The following is a 26946-nucleotide window of genomic DNA, read 5'->3' as shown; positions in this document are numbered from 1 at the left end:
CTTCATATGGAACCAGAGTTTGACAGTGCAAATTTTGCCTCGCGCCCTAAGTTAGTCCAGTGCTTAAAGTACCGTTTTCAGACCCGAAAGAGCTGGGTTCTTATCGCAACCTTGACGTACTTCTGTCTTCCCTGGTTCAGAATGAAGATAATTATGGCCTTGTTAAGTTATGAAAATGAAGAACCGAGGGTTTCCATTTCATAGGAGTCTTTATAACAAAACATGTTCATGTCAGCGCACTTCTGAAAGAGCACACTTTTGCGACTTTGAAGTGAGATAAACCTCACAGAGAAGCTGCAAGTCTGAAAGATTTTCCTTTCGTGATTTTATCGTTCATTTTTCCATTAAGTTTTCAGAAATTTATATGGGGCCATTCCACTCTTTGTAAACTCTGCTTTGGTTTAACCAAAGAGAAAAATCATTTCTTTTCCGAGTCCTTGGGTGTTTTCAGGGTATCTCATAAGAAATAGAATACCAACTTTGTTTAGAAGTTGTAAGAAGTCTTTAGAAAACTACCCTACCTCTGCTTCTAAGTCAGAGGGTAGCTAAAGAAAACTAAGAAACCCACCCTCACCAAATGTGTGATACTGCAGAGTCTGAAGGGACAGTGAAGCAGTCCCTTTCTTGTTTCTGTCCAGTCTGGAGTCCAGCCTTGAGCCAACTTACTCAAGGATGTGTAAGAATGTTGCCACCAAGAACTTTTCCAAAGTTCCATGTGCACTGACACACTGAGGCTAAAACAGGAGGCAGTTTTCCTGATGAGTGCTCAGCATTTGATTTTTGTCTTTATCTGGCAGGAAAAAAAAACTTTAAAATATAAGCATTGTACAGACCCATCGTACAGTATGTTATACTGTATGCTTAGAAAATCGTGATGGGGGAATCGCATCCGTGGAATGGCTGATTGGTTTAATAGAGGGATGAGGTTAGAGGAGGAAATGGCCAGGTGACTAATATGGCCCTGTAGAACGTTCAGACAATGATTGGAATAAAGAGTTCAGGTTCTGCCTCTAACCAGCCCTGTTTGTAGTTTAAGGCAGAATGACTCCAACTTGTAATTTCTTATGGTGGCCATGGGCTAGGTGTGACTTCAGATTCATTGAGTACTTGATGAGATAAATTCCCATCAAGGAAACAGTAAAACTAGTATTTCACATAAGCAAGCAAGTTTTGGAAAATTGTGGTCCTCCAGAGACAATTTAGTTTGAAAAGAGTGTTTATTATTATTATTATCACCATCATCATCATTATCATTATTATTATCATATTTTTAATGGTAATTAAAGAGGCCTGAAAAGATAACTTGTCTATTAAGAGTATATATTGCACTTCTGTAGGATCAGAACATAATTTCCCAGCATCTATATCAGGCAGCTTACAATCACCTGAAACTCCAGTTCCAAGTAATCTGAAGCCTCGGCCATCATGACTGCCCCCCGCACACACTGACAAAGAAACACACACAGAGCTAACAATGAACTTTTTTTTAAAAAAAAATTTAATGGTAATCAAAGGTTGAGGCTATAACTCAACGATGTAGCTCTTGCTTGGTTCAGTCCCAGTACGGGGGCCAGCGAGTAAATTCTCTTATAAGCTATGGATGGCGGCACATACCCGTAATCCCAACACTTGGACAGTAGAAACACGATCAGGAGTTCAGGGTCATTCTCTGCTACATAGCCCCTTTGAGGCCTCTGGGCTGAGGGAGACTCTGTCCGGGGTGTAGGAGGGGAGTGAGAATGAGGGATATATGGCTCACTGGTAGAGTGCTTACCTGCTATGTGGAAGTCCTGGGTACTGCAAAGTACAGCCAAAAAAGATGACCAATAAATGTTACATTTAAATGGTTGAAGCAATCATTAAGTACAGCTCATGACTCAGGAAAACTTAACGCTTTCAGCGTATACCCACTAGCAAATGTAACTTATTTCAACCAGATAAATGTATTCTTTCTGAATGTTTCCGTTCCCCAGAGCAGCCCTTGGCATCTGTGCCCAGGCATTGCTCAAAGGTAAGGAGGGGCTTCAAACACGAACTCTTGGTAGCCTGAAGCCTCCTTCTGTGAAGTCAGGGTATAGTGCCCTCCTTGGTTACCCCTCTGGGTGTTATGAAATGGGTCTAGAGCAGAACATTATAAAACATCAGGAAAACAAAGAAGGCCACATAGGCCAGCCAGTGCTGAGGGCACCCATTTCCCCTGTCTTGTCTTGTTGCTCACAAAGGCAACTGGCAGGAAAGGATAAGTGAAGAAACTTGCAGCTGCAGCTAGCTAGGCGTTGTTACCTCTGACCTGAATTCAAAACTGTAATAAATTGAATACATTTATAATCTGTAATCCTACACAAGGTATGAATTGGAAGTTCTGTAGCTCTGTAGCATTTTTCTCTGGGAATTCGGGGAATGTGGCAAAAGTGACATGCATGGTCTGGTCCAGAGAAGCTGCTGCTGGCTCTGCAAGCCAGCCAACCCTTCTCTTTCCTTACAGGGAGCCGTGTACTCCACCAGCAGCCCTTTCTTAGCATAGTTGTTTAAACAGCTCTGGCTGTTTAAGGTCAAGGCATCTGCGGTAGATGGTTCGTTTTAAGTTGGTCTCTCAATTATAGATCCCCTTTAGTTATTTTCCTTGCCATACATTGCTTGTTTTTAGTTCCTGGGTGTTTAGCTAATGTGATAGAGCTGTGTGCACTGCTGTTGGAGTCTGACTTACTCCATGGGCAAACTTCGCTCTTCAGAGGGGAGTATCTTCACTTGTTTGAACAGAGCGTGTATTTGTTGTCTTAGATCAGCCCTGTGGAACTCCTGTAGTGGCCCATACTTGGCAGGGCACTTTGCTGCAGTCCACTGCAATGTGAAGACTCTTCCTTTGCTTTTCTTTCATCCCCCCACTCTTGTTTATCTCCGTCTTGCCAGTAAGCCTTCATTCAGTTCTTGGAACTAAGCATCAAAGATGAGAAGGTGCTTGTCAGCTCTGATCTTCCGAGAACAACTGCTCTGAACCAGTTGTCGAGAATTGTTGCCACCAAGACAATGAATTAATTATCCTCCTTTTCTCCTGGTAACAGGACACAAGTAGGTATTGAGAATGTAACTCCTGAGAAAGATCCTGCCAGCATTTCGTTGGGTAATTTTCGGGACCTTAAGTTAGTGGGTTTAGTACTGTTCCCAGGGTGCCTCCTAACAGCCTCAACCTGCCCGTACCTTTGGTGTGCACTTCAGTTTAGTGGTAGCTTTTATGTGTTTCCCAGTATGGCCACTAAAGGTACTTGTCATCTTCGTTGTAAGCAACACTTACTAGTCATATTCCTACTTTGTACAATATGGCTTCACAGTTGTGTGTGTGTACACTTCTGTATTATTTTTCATACTCCTTTATGACATTTAATAATTTCTTTAAGAAAAAGAAAAGTGGGGCTGGAGATACAGCTTAGTTGGTAAAGAGCTTAGTATTTAGGAAGCCGTATTTGAAATTTGGTGTGATAAAAACTGAAAATAAGTGCCAGCGTCAAAGATCTAGATATGAAAGTAAGTAAAACTTCTAGAAGACTTTTTGTTTGTTTTTGTTTTTTGAGACAGGATTTCTCTGTGTAGCTTTCGAGCCTGTCCTGGAACTTGAACCAGGCTGGCCTCAAACTCATAGAGATCCACCTGCCTCTGCCTCCTGGGTGCTGGGATTAAAGGCATGCGCCACCACCACCCAGCTTCTAGAAGATTTTAAAAGTTCTTTATGCTTCCTATATTCATGCGTGCCTGCTTTCCTTTGGGGGGCAAATAGGTGGGACACAGTCTTTGTGTAGCCTAGGATGGCATTTTGGAGCAAGTCCCAGATAACATATCAATTTATCTATTCTGTAAATGAATCAATTCCTAAAAGGTGAGGCATTATCTTACTTAATTTGTGTGTGTGTGTGTGTGTGTGTGTGTGTGTGTGTGTTGGTTGGTTGGTTTGAGACAGAATCTTGCCGGTGGCCCTGGCTGACCTAGAACCCCCTGTGCAGCTCAGACTGACCTCTAGCCTGGAGCAGCCTCCCTGATTCAGATCCCAGGTGCTGGGATTAAGGTGTGAGTCCCTGTAGTCAGCTAGGAGTCATTGATTGCAGTCATGACTACAATACCATTGCCATTCTCAGTGACCCCTTGGTATCAAATGTCTGGTCCTGTATTTCTTAATTTCTTCATGATTTTTTTTTATTTCCTTGTTTAGTTTGTTTTTTGTTTTGTTTGTTTTTGGTTTTTTGAGACAAAGTCTGGTTATGTAGCCTTGACTGGTGTGGAATTCGCCCCCATGCCTAGCCATTTTATTTTTAATTGTGTGTGCGTGTGGAGTGGGGGGTGTTTATGTGAGTGCATTACCCAGGAAGACCAGAAAAGGATGTTGGATCCCCTGCAGCTGGAATTATAGTCAGTTGTGAGCCTTACCACACAGGTGCTGGAGATCAAACCCTGGTCCTCTACAGAGCCGCAAGCATTTTTAATCTCTGAGCCCCACTTCTCCAGCCCTGTCATTTGTTTCCAATCTTCTGATTGGTAGATATATCTGTTCTCCTTGCTTCGCCTATAATACTGCCAGACGTGCCAGTCTTCCCTTGATACTCTTATCCTGCAAGTCAAACTCCATCTTTTATTCCTAAATGTTTCCCTACTTGTTTGGTTATTGGAGAACCTGGGTTATTTGCATTTCTCTCAGTCTGGATTTTGCAAATTCTACCCCCATCGTAGTGTATAAATGTTCTTGTCCACTGTATCACCTATAATATGACAATTATGACATCTTGGTAAATTCAAACTCCAGTTTGAGGAAGCAAGACAGCTTCCTTCCTAGTTTAGAAGTTTGTTTTTTGTTTGTTTTGTTTTGTTTTTTGAGACAGGGTTTCTCTGTGTTTTGGAACCTGTCCTAGAACTCACTCTGTAGACCAGTCTGGCCCCAAACTCTCAGAGATCCATCCACCTGTCTCCGCCTCCCAAGTACTAAAAGGCATGTGCCGCCACCACCTGGCTTAGAAGTTCGTTTTTCTGATTTCTGCTGTGTCTTGTGTAGTTACTGCCTTTTAGTCCCAATTACATGTGATTTAACTTTCTAGGACTACGTGCGCTTGTCACTTCCAACAAGCTTTCTTTGGTTAGCCTACTTCATTGGTCTTTGCTAGCCAAAGACACTTCCCACCACGTTCAGCTGTCTCTAGCTAGTGTCACTGAGTCTGGACTCCACTAGTGGATCACAGGTAAGACATGGATTGAAACTCAGGGCCACTAATGAGAAACAGTAGCTGTAGCTCTGGGTGTTAGAGCAGTGCCTATGACTTCTCAACTGTAATCTAAGACATGTTTGCATGTTTTATAGGCTCATGGGTGTTACACATGAAGCCTTTTTAAAAATACCTTGATATCTAGTACCTTCTTGGGAAATGTGTTGTTGCTGTTTTGTTAGGTACTCGGTAGCTCTGAGGAAATGGGGTACAGCGAGAGAGTAAAGGTACAGTAGGTTATTTACTAGTGTGTAAGAGCTGTGTCCTGATAGTGAGCTCGTTGTTTACAGTGGGCTTTTAAGAAAGATGTATTTATTTTTATCTTATGTGTACGAGTGTTTGCATATATGTGTGTGTACTGCTTGTATACAGTTCCTGTGGAGGCCCGAAGGAGGAGGCGGATTCTCTAGAACTGGAGTTAGAGACGATTGTGAACTGCCGTGTGGATGCTGGGAACCAAATCCAGGTCCTCTGCAAGAGCACGAGCGCTCTTAACCGCTAGCCGTCTCTCCAGCCCTCAGTGGGCACTCTGTTGTTTGGGTTTTGTTTTTAATTTTATTCCTAAGAAGTTCTCACTAGACCAGGACTTGCTGTGTGCTACAGGGTGGCCTTTAACTCTTATTCCTTTTGCCTCAGCTTCCCTCCATCCTGAGTGCTGGCGTTATAGGTGTAGGCCACCATGCTCAGCCTTTTGTCTTAAACACTGCTGTGCATACACTGTGTTATTTTTACCAACTCATGGATGCTTTTACTTGAATATTGTGAAGCGTATTGCAGAATATTCTTTCAAAAGACATATTGGAGACTGAAGTGTTTGGAAAGACATATTGCAGTTCCCACCTGCCACTTCCACGGTGCCGTTTAGCTTGTTTTGTATTTCCCTAAGATTTTAAAAATATTGCCAATGTAAAACATTTTATCTAAAACATGAAAAGATTTTATGAATGTCAATGGAAGCCGGCATTTCATCCTTAAACTGGACCATAAGATATCACTCAAATATGTGATAACAAATACACAGTTTCTGTCTTTTAAAGATTTAATTTTTATTTGTCTGAATCTGGTGTCCACGTGAATTAATGGGCACTTAGAGGTCAGAGGGCATTGGGTTCCTGGAACTAAAATTACAGGTGTTTGTGACCTGAGGGGATGCTGGGAACCAACCGTGATTCTTTGAGAGAGCTGGAAGTAGTTTTGAGGCATCTCTCCACGGTGAATGAGTAGCATGTGTGAAGTAGAGAAAGGGCTTCCTAGCTCTGTAGTGAAGTCTTTTAAAACTCACTGGGGCTTTTCTGAAAGTTGAGTAAGTACAGGTAAAGTAATAGAGCACATCCCTGTGTTGGATCCCGAGTATAGCTGCTTCTGAGTAGAGTAGACGGGTGATTTGTTAAATACAAACGGTTCTTAGAGTCTGACAATAACAATAGGTTTTGTTTTTCACTTCAAAAATCTAATAACTGATTATTTTAGAATCTCTTTTGACATGGATTTTTGTTAATTTTTTAGTGTAGGAGAACATTTAAATGCTGTGTATAATTTGAATATAAATAATCTTTTGGTAATCTTGCTTTTTCTTTTTAAATAACAAACACAACAAGGTCTCACTCTGTGGCCCTGCCTGGCCTGGAGCTCTGTGTGATGAATGTGGTGAATCTGGAGAGATCAGCTTTCTTTGCTTTGCCCCCGTTGGGATTGAAGGCGTGAACCAGCACACCCAACTACAATGTTTTCTTTAAGACAGTCTTTTGTAGCCCACACTGACCCTGAGCTCCCTTGAACTTGTGGTCATCTTGGTTCCACCTCCTAACTACTAGGATGATGTGAATGCCATCACTCCTGAACATTACAGGGCCAGGGATTGAACTCGGGGCTCTGTGCATGCAGGACAGGGACTTTACATGCGAGGTTGGCTGTTTGACAGTGTGCACACACTCACTTTGGTTGCTCAGCCTGTGCACACGCTTTTGTACACTTCACTCATCATATAAAACCCACAGAGCTTTATATTTTCCTGGTGGAAATGTGCATCTTAAGCTCAGGGTTTATTGTGATTTGGTTTTGTTTTTTGAGACAGGGTCTCTCTACATAGCCGTGGCTGTCCTGGAACTCAGAGATCTGCCTCCCGGTGCTGGAATTAAAGGCTTGTCTCACCATACCCAGCCACATTCAGTTTAATTTTATTTTTCTTGACATCTCATGCATTTTTAGCAAATCTGAAAATAACACATCAGGCTAGCTGGTGTCTTCTGTAGTTTTTCTCAGATTCGTTGTTGTCTTTGATTGTTTTTTTTTTATTTTAACCAGGGCCTTATTATATATTCAGCCTTGCTTCAAACATAGTTATGTTCCTCCAACCTCAGGTTTCTGCTACCATCCGTATTTGTCTTTTTGAGGTGACATAAAGTCATGTGCTACTTGCATTTCATATTCTTCATTTGGCATGTTTGGCTCATGGTTATATTTAGTGCTGGATGGACTTTTGGCATTTTGGCAAAGGTAGTTCATTTATCACGAAGCCAAATAAAAGTTTGTAGCGGGGCTGGTGTGATGCTTTAGTGATTTGAGTTAGTAAAGGCATTTGCTATACAAGTCTGGAGCCCTAAGTTTGATATGTGAAACCCACGTGAAGGTGGAAAGGAAGAACTCACCCCAAAACGTTGTGCTCTGATCTCCACACATGTACTGTGGTGTGTACTCTCTCACACACACATCCTACACACAACAGTAATAAACATAGAGTTTATAAGGCCCTCCCTAGAGTGGCAGTACACTCAGCGCTGCACATGGTGCAGTGCTCATGTGACCCTGTGCTGAGGAGCCTAAGGCTGGAGGATCAGATTCCCGGATGTCTGCACTACGTAGCATAGACATATCTTAAAAGCAAAAATACCAGCCAGTTCTGCTTGGAATTCTTCAGTGGCTTCTCATCTCACCTCTGTGATCAGACTCCCCCTCTGACCTCGTGTCTCATTGCCGCCCTGGGCTCTGTATTTCATAACCTGCATGCAAACAGCATCCCTATGCCTGCCTTCTTCTGTTTGTGTGTAGTTGTCTATTTTAGTTCCTGCTTTCCTTATTGCCCAAATGCTAGAAATTCATTATGTGCAGTGGACACTTAATAAATGTTTTTGAATGAATTTGTTAAACTTGCTAACTTGATATTTGTTAGACTGTCCTTTAAATCAGGACATTTCTAGTAATAAAGGTCATTATGTACCAAATAAGTGACCATCAATGTTCAAATAAGTTTCTTTCTTTCTCTTTCTTTCCTTCTTTCTTTCGTCTTCCTTCCTTCCTTCCTTCCTTCCTTCCTTCCTTCCTTCCTTCCTTTCTTTCTTTCCTCCCCTCCCTCCCCTCCCCTCCCACCCTTCTCCCTCCCTCCCTCCCTCCCTCCCTCCCTCCCTCCCTCCTTCCTTCCTTCCTTCCTTCCTTCCTTTTAAAGAATATTTTTGTGGGAACCTGAAGAGCTGTCTCAGCGGTTAGGAGTACTTGCTCTTGTAGAGCACCTGAGTCCATTCCCAGTACTTACGTGGCAGGTCAGCATCTGCAACTCCAGTTTTAGGGGATCAGACACTCTCTTCTAGCCTCTGTCAACTTCAGGCACACATATTCTTTTTAATCTTTAAAAATAAATCTTTTAAAAGTACCATTTTGACCATTCCACCTCTACCTCCCTGCTCCCAGTTTTAATATTCTAATAAGAAAATGAGCTACATAAGTCTAGGTACATTTCTAAGGTAACAGACCTGGAAAATATTCTAAGCTAAAATCACAGCCATCTGCCTTTAGGAGATATATTTGCAGTCTTTGCTGGTCTTCCTAAAGAATCACCTGACAGACTTGTCTCATTCATTATCCCAAAGTTGAGTTACTAGTGTATACCTTTTGCAAATTGAAACTTACCTGGAAAACATATTTACTACTTAAGACTCACAACCAAGGTTGGCAGTTCCCCTTTTCTGCAGTATCCCACATACCATCTTTACGTTAGCTGACCCAAAATGGAGGGAAAGACAGACGTTTTCATATGTGAGAGAGGAAACCTTCACTGTTGTCATGAAGGCATTTCTGACATCAGTCTCAAAGAATGTTGTCCCATTTGTGGGAATTATCACGATGCAGAATCAGTCATCATCAGTAAATAGTTTCCGAAGCTCTTCGGGTTCTCAGCCCTTTGGTTTTTTGTACGATGGTCACTTTGATATTCTTATACTGGTTTGATTCCTATCTATTTTAGCTAATGTTTCTTGTGTTCCAAATGAACCACTTGGAAATAGCATCTTAGACTTGTATCTTCCTGTCTAGATACTGTGCTTTTCTAATCCATTCCAAATATTTAAATGTTACATAGTAACTGGATACACTGTTGAGAGCTTGCAAGTATTCTGCAGACTTTGAAAAGTCTTACTCAATTTCTAAAGAACTCCACAGAGTCCTGGGCAACATGAAGCCAGACCTTAAGGTTCTAGTGGATTCTATGGCTCTGTGAAGTTGCATTTAAAAAAGAAACAATACTAAAGGGGATGTTCTTCCAGTTTGGATACTTCAAGTAAAACACAAAGCCAGACTCCCAGAAGAACCAGGTAGAGCCAAAACCTGATGAAGACCCTATTGTTCAAACGTGACTGCTGAAAGAAACTCAAGTGAGCTACTGAACATGGAGTCAGAATCGAAGTCACAAGGCAAATGACACTTCTCACTTCCCAGGTGGCTCTAAGCCTCTTTTGATAGCAGTAAGCACTTGTTAGGAAAGACAGGAAGTCTCCTTTTGCTCTCACTAAATAGTCCAAAGTCAATAATTTGAAATATAATATTTTTGTTATTTTACCTTGTTAGCCTTTATGTCAGAAAGCCAAGCCTAATCTTGAGGATTTGGTAATATATGTGAGTTTAATCACAGGTAAAAGTGAAAAAAGAGGCTGGATGCAGTGACACGTCTGTCATCCCAGCACTTGGAAAGTAGATCAGGTCAGCCTTGGCAGACTAGCCTGAGCTATGCAAGACCGTTTGTATTCACAAAGGTGGTGTCATAGATATTCCCCTATTGAAGTATGTATGTCCAGTTGTCCTTCTGTTGGAAGTGTATGAGAGTCATAGACAGACAATTTAGTGTGGATAGTTGGTGCTGTATCTGAAACTAATTGGCCAGTTTATAAGTGATAGAATCAAAGCCCACAAAGAGAATTTCCTATCTCCTGACTGCTGAATGTTTGTTTCCTTGGAAAGCTTACTAACCCAGGTTGTTCAGGTTTTTTTCATCCTTAGAGTAAGATAGTATATTTGATAAAACCCTCAAATGTTTTAGGTAAGGTATCACCTAAAAAGCCAGTCCTGAGTGTGACAGCTGATCAGATTTCTTTGGGTTTCAGTTTTATTTTTTTCATGAGTGGTGGTTGAGATCATTGAAAGGGGAGACAGCTTTTTTGTTGTTGTTTTTTGTTTCTTTTTTTGAGACAAGGGTTCTCTGTAGCTTTGGAACCTGTCCTGGAACTAGCTCTTGTAGACCAGGCTGGCCTCGAAGTCACAGAGATCCACCTGCCTCTGTCTCCCGAGTGCTGGGATTAAAGGCGTGCGCCACCACCACCCAGCCAGACAGCTACTTATGTGTGAAATTGGTATAGTTTGCCTGTGGATCTGTTAAAGGATTAAATGAACTGATGTGCTAGATTTTATCATTGTCTTCTGAGTAGATTCTTCTTCTGGGGTTTTTTTGTTTGTTTAAATTTTGTCATTGAGATAACTTTAAAAGTTATAACGCAGGGTCATCAAGGTGGCTCAGAGGCACTTGTCACTAAGCTTAATGATCTAAGTTCAATTTCCAGAATTTGCGTAGTAATAGGAGAGAAACAACTTCTGCAAGTTGTCCTCTGGTCTCCACCTATAAACTGCTCCCCCAGCAGTTTTTTGTAACTGTTTTTTAAATTATGACCCAAAGGTTTTAAAGTTACATAATGACAGTATTTTTTAAGGTTAGTTTTAATTCATAGGAATTTAAAATTTATTTACTCAAGCATGGTGACCCAAACCTTTATTATCAGCACTTTGGTGGCAGAGTCAGGGTCTCTTGAGTTTGAGGCCAGTGAGTTCTAGGCCAGCCAGAGCTATATAGTGAGACCCTGTTTATAAATGAATAAATAAGTACAGTACGATATTTTTATAACATTTTAACCTATTTTAAATGTAGCAGTTTTACTAGTAATTATTATGTCTGTAATTCCAACTAGAATTGCAATCTTATACAAATAAAATTCTTGGGCTGTGTTCATTTTTTAAAGTACCTTGACTATTTGACTATTTCCCCCAAAAGAATAATATTACACTGTCCTTTCTTAAAAACAACAGCAAAGCATCAGTTTACTGAAAAGCAGCTAGTCTGTGCATACAGCATTATTAAGATAGGTCATGTAAGATACACTGATCGTTTTAAACTGTTCGGTAGCACCTAGTACATTGCAGCATGGGCAATAAGGGCATTTTCTCACATAGCTCAGGCTATCTATCCTAAAATTAGTATGAACTTAATGTGTCAGTAGGGATGATCTTGAACTTCTGATTCTCTACCTTCCTGCTGCTGAAATGACAGACGTCTGGTGCTATGGATAGAACCCAGGGCCTTGTGCATGCTAGACTAGCACTCCATCTAAGCTATATCCCTTGCCCCTGATTTAACTTTAATTTTTAAATATATTGTGTACATGCATGCACTTGAGTTTATTGAACCCTCAGGGGCTTGTAGAGAATGTCAGAATCTTTGGAACTGGAGTTACAGATGGTCGTGAGCTACCATGTGGTGCTGGGAACTGAATCCAGGTCCTCTGCAAGAACAAGATGTACTCTTAACCACTGAGCCAAATCTCCAGCTTGTCTCTCTTTTCTTTTTTTTTTTAAGAATTTCATGTTTGGATATTTTGCTTGCATCATTTTCACCCCTTCCCCTCTCCCTACCAGCTCCTCCTGTGCCCTTCTAAATACATGACCCTTTCTATAATTATTATTTTTCGACATACTGACACAGGTGTGTACATGTATACATATAGGTATATATGTAAAAATAACCTGAGTCCATTTAGTGTTGATCATATGTATATGTGTTTAAGACTGACCACTTGGGTTTGGAAAACCTACCAGGAGGCCCCTTGTCCTTGGAGAAAACTAACCCTCCCTCTTCCAGCACACTGATTTCGTGTGTTTCTTCATCTAAGGTAAGGACTTGGAAAATCTTCTGGGTCCACATTGCTGTGTCAGCAGGTACTGTCACCATACAGGTCTTGTTTCAGCAACAACACTGTTAATCTCGTTGCTGCAGCTGACCTGTCATGTCTAGGAGACACTGTCTAGCAGCCAGCTCCCTGACTTTTTAAACCTTTGTATTTTGAAATGAAAGTTCTAGAAACTATGACGGGGCATTCCTGAACCCCTTGTCCATACTGCTCAGTGTTTCCATGTGTCATCCCCCACCCCATGTGTCTATAGACACACGTTCTGATCTACATGAAAAGAAGTTACTTTAATTGTGCTCCTTTTTAAAAAAAAAATACTTGTAATGTGCAGCCCCTCCAGCAACTAAGCACCATCCTCAGTCTGGCTTCATGTTGTTAGATGACCGAACACCGTGTATGAAGACAGCTAGTGTATGGCAGAGACTTGGAGGTTAAGAACACATCTATGTATTTGTTTTCTCCTTTTTTTTTAACCCCCAGAAGCGCAGTTTGCTTTCCTTAAACTAATTAGATATGAACAGACAACAACCAAAGCATATTTATTCTGATTATGTCAATAAATCGCTCTCAGGGACGGCATTCCTGCTAGTGGCACTTCCTGTCCCAGCGCACACCTGTGTTCAGCACTCCTGTTGCACTGCTGCCTCCTTTAGCCTTAGCTGATTGCTCAGTAAGAGTCAATTATGGCAGCGGTGTTCTAATTAGAATGCTAGCTGTTGGCGCTTCATTTAGCAACTAGAAGTGTGAAGTAGCTGTTTTGAAGTTTGTCTAAGGAAGAGCTGACAGTGGATCTGTAGGTATTTAAGGTTAGATGCTGTGCTTTCCTTCCAGACTAAACCACAGCTTATTTGAAATAGGTAATCATTTTGAATAAAGTTGGAGAGGAACTGGCTATATGTTCTGAGTAGCATTTTCCCATCAATTAAAAATTTATGTATGCCAGAACTCAGGAGACTGAGGCTGGAAAATCATGAGTTCTTACTTTGTAGCCCAGGCTGGCCTTGAGCTGGCAGTGTTCCTGCTCCAGGCTCCCAGGTGCTAGGATTATAAGTCTGGACCACTGTACACAGCACAGGTACAGTTTCTTATTTTTTTCCCTGTGTGTATATGTTGTATGCTTGTGGCTGTTCACCTATGGGGGGCAGAGTTTGGTATCAGGCTGTCTTATTCATTTCTGTCCTACACACCTTATCTCCCCTTTGGGACAGGGTCCTTCACTAAACCTAGAGTTAGCCATTTCACTAGAGTGGCTGGCCAGTTAGCCCCTGAGATCTGCCTTCCCCACCCCTTCAGTGTTTGGGTTACAGTCACATATGCCAGCTTTTGCTTGGGTGCTGGGCCCTCAACTTGCACCTCAAGATGCAGGGAGCCATCTCCCTAGCCCCAGTTTCTTAATTTCAACATTAACACTAAGAATAGAAGAGGAACTTGTCAGGCGAGGTGGCACATGCCTTTAATCACAGTACTTGGGAGGCAGAGCAGTCAGATCTGTGTGAGTCTGGTCTATAAGAGCAAGTTCCAGGACAGCCAGGGCTACAAAGAAAGAAAGAAAGAGAAAATCAAAAAACAAATAAAAAGAATAGAGAAGAGCTGGGCTGGGAAGATGGCCCAGTGGATAAAGCTGCTTGTTGTGTAAGCTTTCCTGAGTTTAATCCCCGGAATCTGTGTAAGGGGGAAGGAGAGAGCCAACTCTGGGAAGTTGTCCTCTGGCCTGCACATGTGCACTGTGGTGTTCATGGTTCCCACCCCCACCCCCATTACAATTAAATAAAACTCATAAATGAAAGAGCTTGAGGTACAGATGTTGCTCATTTAATAGATAATTGCTACATGGTGAATGAAAATAAAGTATATTTTCTGTGCACACAAAAGTATATGTATGTGTTTGTTATGTCTATGAACCAAACTCAGGACTTTGCATATTCTAGATAGACAAAAATCTTGTCATGAAGCCTATCCCTTAAATTTTTTCTTTAAAAAACAAAAGGCTTTGTTTTTTGTTTTATTAGTGTGTGTGTGTGTGTGTACACTTGCTTGTGGGACTCAGTTTTCTCCTTCTACCATGTAGGTTCCAGGGATTAAACTCTGATTGTCAGGCTCAGCAGCAAGTACCTCTACCCTCTCTGCCTGTCCTTTAACTTTGTTCTTCATGCTTATGTAATCCGTGATGAATAACTCAAATGAAAGGCATGTGTCTCGTGGCAGATGCCCACATCCAAAGGAACATTGTCTTAACAGGGAATACAGGAAACCACAGGATAGTTTATTGAATGAATAATTATCTTTTACCTGGAGCTCTTGTGGGTACTGAAGTTGTGAAAATGTTTAGTTAGAGACATGGCTGAAAACAATAGTTGGGGCTTGAGAGATAGCTAGTGGTTAAGAGAATTTGCTCTTAAAGAACATCTGGGCTCTGTTCCCAGCCACCCATAGCAGTTGGCTCATAAACACCTGTAATGCCTGTCCTGGGGGATCTAACACCACCTTCTGGCCACCGTGGGCACTGCAAACATGTGGATTATGGATAAGCAGGCACGGGCATACACATTTAAATAAAAGTAAATTCTAGGGAACACTAGATGTTCAGGAGGGTTATGAAGAGGCTCTAATAATAAGTGATGATGAGGGCTTTTCCCTTCCGAGAATGCAGTGCTTCCAGTAGTACTGAAAAATAGAGTACATAAGAGGAGGGAGTTAGTAGGGGTTCTGTGTGTGCAGACAGTGGGACAGCATGTGGCAGAGCAGGGAAGAGTTGTGCCTATGGGGATTTGTAAGTCGTGTGTGGAATCTGGATTTGTCCTACATATTATAAGATACCCAAGAGGGATTTTGAAAAACAAGGGAGTGAAATGACCCCAAATGTGTCCGTTACTCCTGGTGCTGAGTTGTACACAGACTGGGAGGATTGTTGAAGTCATGACTATGACAACACTGAACAACACAGACTCTAAGGCCACACTCCCTGAGCTTGAATCCTCAACACACCCGTTTAGTGGTTGTGTAATGAATGAGAAACTTTAACCGTGTACCTCAGTTTACCTTCTGTAAAATAGGGATACTAACAAAACCTGACTTCAGGGATTAAATAAATCACCACCCACTCTATTGTTCTCTGTGTTAAAGATTTATATTATTTTTATTTGTATGTAAGTGTATGTATACACACAGGCACACACACATACACATAACGCTCATCTTAGTCAAGTGTTCTGTTGCTGTGATGAGACACCATGAACAAAGTAACTCTTATAAAAGAAAGCATTTAACTGGGAGTTGTTTACAGTTTCAGAGGGTTAGGCCATTATCATCGTCTTCGGGAGCATGGAAGTACACAGGCAGACATGGTGCTGGAGTAGTAACTAAGAGTTATGCCCTGATCTGCAGGCAGCATGGAGAGAAACTGAGCCTGGCTTGAGCTTTTGGAACTTCAAAATCTTCACCTAGTGGAACACTTCCTCCAACAAGGCCACACCTCCTTATCCCTCTCAAGTGATGCCATTTCCTAATGACTAAGTATTCATATAGATGGGCCTGTGAGGGCTGTTCTTGTTTACACCACCACAGCACCTGCGTGTGAGTGTCGCCACCTTCTAACTGTCTTGCCACCTGATGTAGATGCTGGGAATTGAACTGTAGTCTCTGGAAGAGCAACAAACACTCTTAACTACCAGGTTTGTGTATTTAAAAAAAAACAGTGAACAACAAATACAGCCATTTTATAGGGGAGAGAGTGAAGCCAGGGATGCTGTGCTTTGCTGCAGATTTTCTGTGCTTTGGAGAGAACCCAAGAGTATTTATCACTGTACAGGCAAAGGCAGCTTTGTGCACTTCTTCCATGGGAACAGATTGTGCGGAGAACACATTTCCAGCATGGAAGGGTTTTAGTAAACAAGCTTCCATGCAAAGAAAGAAACGTGGGAGACTTTCCTTCATGTGTTAAATGCCGTTCGTGGTGGTGCCTGTCTCTTCATGTAACACTCAGCATGAGGAAGGAGGAGGCTTAACTAAATGTTCGAGTATCCCATTAAGTTGTAGGCTTCTAATGTTGTTCTTCAGTTGTTTCTTTAAGACACACAGCTCCTGCCACTGAGGTAATTTCAGGTGACAGACCAAATTCTATCCAAGCCCCAAAATGACCCCTGGCTTTTAAAAGCAACATCAATAACCGCCCCTACCATGTGGTGCTGTTTACTAGGACATTCCTGCATTCATCCTCTGTGTGCTTTTGGTGGCTGTCTTTTAATCTCTTGATCTCACTTCTTTACCTTCCAGCCCACCTCTGTCCAATACAACTTAATTTCATTTGTGTATTCACTTCTCAAGTCAGTCTTTATGTGTCCATTTACCTTTTTTGATGGTAGAAATTGAACCTTAAGTCACCATAAGAAGCAGCAGTCAGTCCTTGTTCGGTTTTGTAAAGTTATCATCAGCAAAGTTAGCAAGAAGCAAGTGCTGCTCCTCGGGAAAAAGGTAGAGTTACGTTCTGTGAGCCTGAGCCACAATATTTGCTTCATTTGATCCATAATCTTCCAAAAGTGTGTTTCTGATGTAAGACACTTTCTTAAATAATTTGCTTACTCTTATTTCATGTGCATTTGTATTTTGCCTGTATGTATGTCTATGTGAAGATGTTTGATCCCCTGGGACGGGAGTTACAGCTAGTTGTGAACTGCCATATGGATGCTGGGAATTGAACCTGAGTCTTTGGAAGAGCAGAGGGCTCTTATCCACTGAGCCATCTGTCAATCTCAATCCTTAATTTTATATGTTGTATCTATCTCATTGAACCCCTGTACACAGCGTTGTAACTCACATACCTCTATGAGGCACTGTCCAGCCCTCTCGGACTTAGAGCACCACTGTACAGCACTTGCGCACTGCCTTTATGGACTGTTTAAACAGCAGGATTGTGGAAACATGGTACTGAATAGATAACAGACATCTGTACTGAGTGAATGAGGGCACAGTGTTATCTTTGACCTCCGCTGAGAACCAGTGTGGTGGACACTGCTTTGCACAGACATGTCCACAAGAGATCAGGACAGCACATGACTGTTGGTTTTAGGGTTGCAGGTATACTTTAGTGTCTTAGTCAGTTTGCAAATATGAAGTCCACACCCCACCCTTGGCTGCTGCCCAACAATTAACAGCAAACTACAAGAACAGCGACCTTGGAAGGGGAGGGAGAGAGAGGAAACTGCAGATGTAATATATGAGAGAAGAATTAAAAAGAAAGAAAGGGTACCAAAAACAAAAACCCAGGGACCTTAAAAGCCCAACTAGAAAGCATCAGTTTTCTGCTGGTTGTCATGGGTGTGCTTAGTGGGCTGGCTTCTCCATTCCGAGCCAACTTCATGTGACTGCACTTAAGCATACAAGTGACCAAGAAGAACCAGAGATCACTGGAGATCAGAGCTGGTCAACAACTTTTCATCAGATGACCTAGAATGCTGTTCTCAACCTGTGGGTCAAGATCCCTCTGGGGTTGAATGACCTTTTCACAGGAGTCAAATATCAGATATCCTGCATATCAAATATTTACAATAAGTAATAACAGAAGCAAAATTACAGTTAGGAAGTAGCAGCGAAAATAACTTAGTTTTGGGGTCACCACAATTTGAGGAACTGTATTAAAAGGTCACAGCATTAGGAAGGTTGAGGATCACTGGGATAGAGCACACTGCTCTTTATCTTTTGTGGTTCTGGCTGCAGCTGAACTCGACACGATCCCTAGTAACTTTTGCTGTCTTTCAGCTTATTAACACTTTTACTGATTGAGGAGACATTCAAACCAAATTTTTGTGTATGGTTTCCTTGAACTTCTTCAGCTCATGTAGGCTTGGTATCAGATGACAGAACTTTGGTCGGAACCAAAGAAATTCTAAACCAGCTGCCTAAGCAGGTTTCTTTCTAAGCCCTTGGGTTCACTGAGAAGCTCTGTGCTTCCCTGTCAGTGTGTGGTGTTGCAGATGGAGCTCTCACCACCTTCGTTGTTTCTGCTTGCACACTTTGTCCCCAAGAGGGAGTTCAGTCAACTTTGATTCTGCCTCATCTGCTTCATCCCCTGCTGCATCTTCCTGTCACAGCCTCTTGTTTATTTATTTACTTATTTTGTTGTTGGTGGTGGTGTTTTGAGACTATTCAGTAAAGGTTTGATATTTGCTGTCACCAAGCCTGTTTCAGGACCTAGGGGTTTAAGTAAGCAGAATACTGTGTCATAGTCTTAAGTCCAGGGCAGGGGAAAGAAACAAGCAGGGCACTTGTTTTTGTTTCAGAACAGTTGTAGAAGGCAGGTATAGATAGAAGGACTCCACCTGTGTGGGCATTGCAGGAAGGTTTTTTGGAGGAAGTGGCATTTGTAAAACCAAGTGCTAATGTGGTCAGCTGTAGAGCAAAGGACTTAAAAACAAAACCAAGAAAACCTAAGCAAGCAACCTAAAGGTTGCTGAGTCTTGATTCTGGAGAGGTAAATTGTTGTCCAGCAAGAACCTTACTTCATGTCAGGTGACATGGGCTTTGAGTTGAAAGCAAAGCGGGAGAGTGGCCTTTGCTAACTTTATGTAGGACTTGTATATGAACAAGAGTTCCCTTTGTCTCTAGTGTGGTAGAAATTTGTAAATAGACACAAAAAGACTAGTTAGAGGGCTTTTGGCAATCCAGGTGGGAAAAGGTGACTAAACTAAGATAGTGCTGTGTGGGCGGAAGAAGTAGAGAGGTGCACTGTAGAGGAATGTAGAAGGCCTGGGAAAGCCCTGGAGGGTCTGATGGAGAGGGTGAGCAGTGACCAGCAGCAGTGCTCAAGCTCCTAGCTCGGGCAGGAGTGCCCACGGAAGCAAGAGCACAGTGCTTGAGGTTAACATGGCCACCACCACATGTTAGAAGGAGGCTGAAAGGGCTTATTCCTGGTCAAAGGGAAGAGCTGTTTGCTCAATACAGAAGTGAACAGGTAGGCTATAAGCATTCCAACTGCTGCATGTAGCCTGCTCAGCCTTCTGATGAGCTCAGAGCTCATATTACTCCTTGTCAAATAATATAGAGAAAAATATCACTCTGTTTAAAAACAGCCCTAGTTTTCAAAAAAAAATCATTTTTACTCTTGGGATTTGATGAAGTCAATTCTTTTGAAAACACATGCATCTTTAATTGGCATTTGTGAGCAACATTACATCTCTTCATGAGGGGGCAGGGCCCAGAGAAGCGCTGCTGGTTCAGAGTCAGAACATGTGGAGGGGCCATCCATCCATCTCTTTGAGTACTTCCTTGTCTGTCTGTTCAGTGCCATTTACAATTAGTACCAAGTGAAGGGGAAGGTGTTCGGCATAAAATGATTAAAGTGGTGATTAGAAATTAAAATGTAACTGGGTGGTGGTGGCTCACACCTTTAATCCCAGCACTCGGGAGACAGGGGCGGATGGATCTCTGAGTTCGAGGGCAGCTTGATCTACAAGAGCTAGTTCCAAGGACAGCTAGGGCTGTTGCACAGAGAAAACCCTGTCATGAAAAGCAAAGCAAAAAAAAAAAAAAGGAAAGAAAGAAAGAAAAGAAATTAAAATATAAGAATTTTGAAGGGATTAAAGTTTAAATGCCTTTAGCAAACTCCATGTGCTATAACATTAGCTAAGTTATAACAGGGGTTAAGATGGCAGAGGGTTGGGAGTGAGAGTGAACTAAGCTAACACAGCCATTACAGAGAATAGTATAGAGACTTAAAGCAAAAATTAGGCATAAATGAGCTGGAGAGATGGCTCAGTGGTTAGAGCATGGCTGCACTTCCCAAAGGACCAGAGTTCAATTTCTAGCTTCCACTTGAGATTCAGAGGATCTGACACCCTCTTCAGGCCTTCTTGGGCACCAGGCACACACATGGTGCACAGATATACATGCAGGCACCAGGCACGCACATGGTGCACAGATATACATACAGGTACCAGGCACGCACATGGTGCACAGATATACATACAGGCAAGACATCTGTACCCATCAGATACCTTAAAAAAAATAAAAACCAAACCACCATATGACTCCATAGTCCCACTTGCAGGTGTATGTCCAAAGGAAATAGTCTGTTGAAGAGATACACAGAGCTCTCATGTTTACTGAAGCATTCACAGCAGCCAAAACATGAAATCAGTTGTGTGCTTCAGTAGCTACATGAAGACAATGCACATATCCACCATGGGATACTCTTGTCTTATGCAGCAGTAGCATAGATGAAACTGGGGAACATGATGGGGGACATGGCTGGACACAAAGATCCCTCTGCTGTCAAACACAGAGAAGCTGACTGCAGAAGTGGAAACTAGAGGGAATAGTGGTTAGCAGAGGCTGGGGAAGGAGGAAGAAATCGAGAGGAGATGAGTTTGTTGTTACAAAGACGCTCGGGACACTGTGCATGGTGGCACATTCCAGTAATCTTAGCCTCAGGTAGTGGGTCAGCCTGGGCTATGTAGCAAGTTCCAGATAAGCCTAAATACACAGTGAGATTGTGTCTCGGAAAAAGAGGTGTTGGTGGTATGAACCAGAGTACTTCCCAGCATGAGAAAGGGCCTAGGTTGGTCCCCAGCGCAGTAGTCAATACAGAAATGGAAAAGAAAGAAAGAAGGTTTGCTGACTGCATCATTGCATTGCCACTGCTCACAGTGCGCCCAGAACAGCCTTCTGAGGCTCACAGTGACGGGTGCCGAGTCTTACCTGGTTGTTGCACGAGAAAGGTCCCTTTGTTCCAGCCTCTCGGCTAGTTTACACCCGAAATAACCACACAGAAATTGTATTAATTAAATCGCTGCCTTGCCCATTATCTCTAGCCTCTTATTGGCTAACTCTCACATCTTGATTTAACCCATTTACACCACAAGGTCATGGCTTACCAGGAAAGATTCAGCATGTCTGACCTTACAGCTTTCAGACTCTGCTTCCTTCCTCCCAGAATTCAGTTCTGTCTTCTCCGCCTACTTAAGTTCAGCCCTATTAGGCCAAACAGTTTCTTTATTGATTAATCAATGAAAGCAACACATAAACAGAAGGACCTCCTACACCACCTGGTGTATAACTGCATCAAAACATGAGGTCGTCTGCATGTGTGCAGCTTTGTGTCAATAAAAAGTAAGGTAGGTACGTAAAGCCAGCAAGTAGGGAAAGTAAAATGACACTCAGGAACAACTGAGATTTTTAAAAACACCACAAATAGGTGAAACTTGAGACAAGTTAAAAGGCTGAAATCTTAGCCCAAGAGTTAATTATTTTTTTTTTTGGCTTTTATTATGTATGTGCATGGGTGTTCATGTACACAAGCATACCATGACACACACTCAGATGCCAGGGGACACTGCAAAACTTGGTTGTTCTTCCAGATGTGAGTTCAAGGATTGAACTCTGGTTGTCAGGCTTGGCAGCAAGCCCCCTTATCCACAGAGCCATCGTGTGCTCCCAAAGAGTTGTAAAAATAAACAGTTAGGACTAAAGGGAAAGTTATTCCTAAGAAGAAAAAAAGAAGAGTGAGGTGGACATGTATTTGACGGTTTGAAGAGGCACTTGTATTTACAACAGTCATATTAAGGTGGGTTTGGGGACACTCAAGCAAGATGGTCAAGGGAAGAAATGTTATCTCAGAACTTTGAGGTATGTACAGTGCTGTCATCTTTGGGGGATAAGCCATTAGGCTAGGCGAGTCTCCAAGAAGCAGTATAGTTGGGAAGTTTCTCTGCATCCGACGTTGCCCAGCTCCCCAGAGAACCCTCTTCTCGGGGCACCCGTCGTCAGTCCCCAGTGACAGTTTTCCCAGAGCTGTTAGACTGCTGTTTCAGAGGAAAGAAAATGGTTCCAAATCTTTAAGGTCGCTGAGAAACATAGAAGTTTTTAAAAAGCAGAAAACAGAAATTGTTCAGGGTTGTGACTGTCATCCGTGGGGACTAGCGTCCTGGTGATGGCCAGATGTTCTGGGCAGAAGATGAGAAGAGCGAGCACAGCTGTGCATCTGCAGAGGGTGACTGCTGAGCCAGGGGGCTGGGAAGATTCCCAGCACAGTTGTCTGTCCAGCCATACAGCACTTGCTAGAAAATGGGGCAAAACTTGATACTGTTTTTTTTTCTCCTCTGTTTTTTTCATTACCTAAATAATATTAAACATTTTAAATTGGCCACCTCCAGTCACCCCACTCTGCTCACTGGAGCCTTGTTGTTTTGTTTGGAGCTTTGGTTTGGTTTTTGTTTGGGGGTGTCTTTTTCTCCACGTGCGTGTTTTTATACAGTTGTTAAACACATTCATATAGTTTTGTGAGAACTTTTTCTGGGAAAGGGATTTCTCAGGGTTGGAATTTTACCCACATGGGAATTACTTCTTATCCTACTTCTTGTGGGTAATTTATTCTGTTTTGCTAGCCATGAGAAGCTTGATCTTTTGGTCTTAGCCGGCATGGAGCCTCTGTGGAAAAAAGTAACTCTGCCATGTCATGAGACAAGCTATTTGGCGATGGATTTTCTATAAGTTTGCCTAAGTCATAAAAGCAGCACCCCTCCTAGGAAGTGAGCAGAGTTCCACACAAATCAGTAAGACCCAGAGGTTATCCAGATGTTTCATAGTATAATTTGTGTATTTGGAAAGGAAACAGGTTCTTATGGCATTCAGCCACATGGAGTAGTTATATGGACATTGGTGTGGATATTTTAAGAGTTCAGAATTCTAATACTTTGGGTATTGGTTAGTTTTGATAGTGCAGATTGAACCCAGGACCTTGTGCTGTACCACCAAACCATACTCCCAGCTTCTGCTAATTATTTTTTAAAAATTAAGTTTGACTTTGAGTTATGTGAATACACATCTGTATACATTGTGGGTGTGAGTGCCATTGCCCAGTGAGTTCAAAAAAGAATGCCAGTACCAGGAGTTACAGATAGTTGTGAATTGTCAGAAGAGGGTGATGGAGAGCCCTCCTAGAGAACAGGGTGCACTCTTTACCAGAGAACCATCTCTCCAACGCTCTGCTAATTATTTATTTGTTTTTGAGACAGTCAGAATTAGGCATCACATGTATTCTTACCCTTCTGATGAGGGACTTTATAGTCAATTTCTTTGTGCTTGTGACCAGTTACTTGACAGACATCCCAGACAAGAAAGGGGCTTGTCAGCTCATGGTCTCAGCAGTGCCGGGCCATTGGGACAAGGAGGAGATGGAGCACAGAGGTTCACATTCTAGCAGCCAGTAAAGATAGAGCACCTTTCCTAGTGCCTGTCTTCTTCCAGAGAGACCTTGTCTCCTGTAGTTTCCAGAACCTCCTAAAATACGGCCACCAGCAGGGTTCAGGCTTTTGACACATGAGTCAGTAGGGTGTTTCATATTCAGTCCATATGAAGCCATATTTAGGGTTAAAAACTCGACCTAAAAACAGCAAGTGGATCAGAAAACTCAGCTAACTGCCTGTACATACTGTTTGGTCACCATAATAATGATGTATGGGGACTTTCTAAATGAGGAGACTGAGACATGCCAGTGATTGGTTTAGAGACCCTAACAGTAGGTGCACACCGGAGACATCAGTTCACACCTCAGTTACTGATGGAGTGAATCTGTATATTGCTGTGCTCTATACAGAATGCTGTAAACGGTGAGCAGCCTGGTGAGAACACACACATGCACAGCATCGTCTTCTGAGGCCTGTGTTGTGGAGTAGTTCAGTCTGAGAACAGACTGCTGTCGGTTAGCGTGCTTTACTTAGTGCTGCTCCCCTGCAAGTAAGGAAAGGGGGTTTAGCTGCTGACACCAGGATGTTTTTCTTGGCTTGTCCCATTCGTGTCATTTTCTTAGCATGTCTGTCTCATAAATTACTCAAGGATTTTCCTGAAAACTTGCCAGATTAAGTCACCATTAGCAGCAATCAGAAAGCTGGTGCTTTGTGAAAACAACTTCTAGTTACATTTTAAAACAGCTTTAGAGTAAAAAAACAAACAAACTGGTTTTTATGAATTTTAGAAATTTATACATGAGTTTGGTTAGTATTTGCCTGCTGCACACTGGCATGAAGTAGTGGGAATTTTCCTGAAGTGTTAGATATGTGATCATTTAAGTGGGGGAACAAACACTTCTTTGATTCACACATTAAAATTACAGGGTTTTAGGATGAATGCTTCCTTCTTTGTTCCTTTCTTCCTTCCTTTCTTCAAGGCAGCATCTCACAATGCAGAATGCAGGCTGGGTTAATAATATAGGTTAATATGCCCAACTTGGAGTGCTTATTTTTTACTCTTGAAAGTTTTAGAGAAAGACAGTTTAGAACCAGAAGAGAAAGTATTAGGTGGTGTCATCCGTCCGTGTCAGCGGCAGCTAAGTTAACAGCTTATTCTTTGACATTGCGTTTGCCTCTGCTAAATTCTAAAACGCAATAGTTTCTTATTAGACTTTCTGTTCAAAGTTTTCATTTTTAGTAAAAAACTGGCAAGTTTACAAAGCAAAGACATAGTTTATGCTTCTGTCATACCCCAAATCTGCTGTGTGGGGTTGGGAGCAAGTCTATTATTGTGTTCCACCTCACAGCTCAGGGTGATTTCCAGTCTGGGGGCCTTGGGGAAAACTGTCTCAGAGTCACCTCTGGGGACTGAGAGATGGCTCAGCTGTTCAGAGCCCCTGTGCCTGCAGGGAACTTGAGTTATCTCCAGGATCTAGTGCCCTCTTCTGGCTTCAGTGAGTATGCTTACATAGACATACACACGAGGTTTGTGTCGGCTCTGTAGAGTCAATGAGTAAAGTGTACTGCCCACAAAAATGTCTTGTTTTGAGAAATAAAAATGTAAGTGGCTTTAAATATGGGCCACCTTGTAGTGAGAAAATAACAGTATTCACAGCCTGCTCCCAGGGCCTTTGTAGCCATTGCATTATTCAGCCTGAGGGTACAGTCTTCATCTATCAAGCATGCTAGGGCTTTGCTCTGAAAGTTTACTTTGTTCTCACTTACAGTGTATTGTTAAGATAAGTCTGCTTCTGCAAGTTGTCCTCTGACCACCAAGTGTAACACAGAGAAAGAGAGAACATGTGTTGTAAGAGAGGAGAAAAATTATTTTTATCTTTTTTTTAAAAAAAGAAAGATTTATTATTTATTTGTGTATGTGTCTTGGTGCTGCAAAAAGTCAAAAAGGTATCAGGTCCCCTGCAGCTGGAGTTGCAGGAGCTTGGTGAGTGGACTGCATACCTGAGTGCTGGGAGCTGGATGCTGGTCCTCTGCAAGAGCAGGAAGTACTAGCTGTAACCCTTGAGCCATCTTTCTAACTCCCACTTCTTCCTTCTTTAACATATGCTTACAAAACAAAAGCAATTCAGTAGCTGAGATCATATCTTTAAACATAATTTCAAGTTTAAGTTCTTTGAGCAGTACAGTACCCATACTTGATGTCTTCTTGTGTTAATTGGGGGGCTGTAACATTTAAAGAAATTTTATGAGGCAGAGTCTTAACAGCATAACCCAGGTTGCTGTATTGATCCTGATCCTGTTGCCTCTGTCTCCAGGTGGGTGTTGCAGAAGTGAGACCCAGCCTAACTTTGGCATTTATCAGGAAATATAACTGTTTCACAAAACTTCATTATCAGAATGTCCTTTTGAAATTCTTCTGGCATAAACGTCTTAAGAGGTTACTTAGATGTAGACTTAATTCTCAGTTCCTGTTTTAAAGATATTATTCCAGTTGCAGGAACTTAAATTTGTGCACTGCCTTATTCACATAACACTGGGTGACATACTTCAGTCGCTGTTTTGTAGCATTTACTGCGCAGGAAAAGGAACACTGGATGTGCAGGTAGTATCCCTGTTGCTCATTCTAATGTCTCTAACCTGTAATAGTTAAAATGTAGCCAACTGTGACACGGAATTTGGTGTCCATTTTAGTAACATTTTATAGTTTCCCTTGGTTACTAATGCTTTTGGGGATGAATTGGGAAGATCTGAGACAGTATGAAGAAAATACTGTTACTTGAAACTGTTGCTTGGAACTAAGTTATTGGGTCCGTTTCTGTCTGTCTTTCTGTCTTAAACTTTGTACACTTGAATATGACAAAACACATTTAGGTGTCTAATATTTCATGATCTTGGGATGAGCAAAGTTGTAAGCTTAGACTTAAAGGATGATGCCCTATGAGGGTCCAAACCCATTTGACCTCATTTGGAAAAGAGAGAGAGACAGAGACAGAAGGAGAAGTGAGTGCTGGGTACCACACTGTTTGTTCATTCACAGTTGGTCCTGAGTTTTCTCCACACTTTTCTTGGCTTATATTTTTAAGTAAATCATGTTCTTGAAAAAGTCTTAGAGAATATCAGCAAGATGGGAGTATGCAAGGTCTTGTTGCCGCTCATGTTCCCCTAATGGTTTTGCTGACGGTGGCTCAGAAGCAGCCCTGGCTGGAAGCAGCTGTACCCATGCTTCCTTTGGGTAGTTCTGCCCCTGTAACCGGGACGCGGACTACGCAAGGAAAACAGCTTGATTTTTTTATTCTTCTCGGGTGG

At 42.1% G+C, this 26946-nt stretch overlaps 1 protein-coding gene across 2 annotated transcripts in view; it reads left to right on the top strand.

Moving 5' to 3' along the window:
• Positions 1–26946, top strand: part of Clint1 (clathrin interactor 1) — a 55820-nt gene that overhangs the window by 1183 nt on the left and 27691 nt on the right. The window lies entirely within an intron of this gene.

This window comes from Myodes glareolus, chromosome 9, assembly GCF_982192425.1.
Source record: "Myodes glareolus chromosome 9, mMyoGla1.1, whole genome shotgun sequence".
Taxonomy (NCBI): Eukaryota; Metazoa; Chordata; class Mammalia; order Rodentia; family Cricetidae; genus Myodes; species Myodes glareolus.
This window is presented reverse-complemented; position numbering and strand designations above follow the sequence as displayed.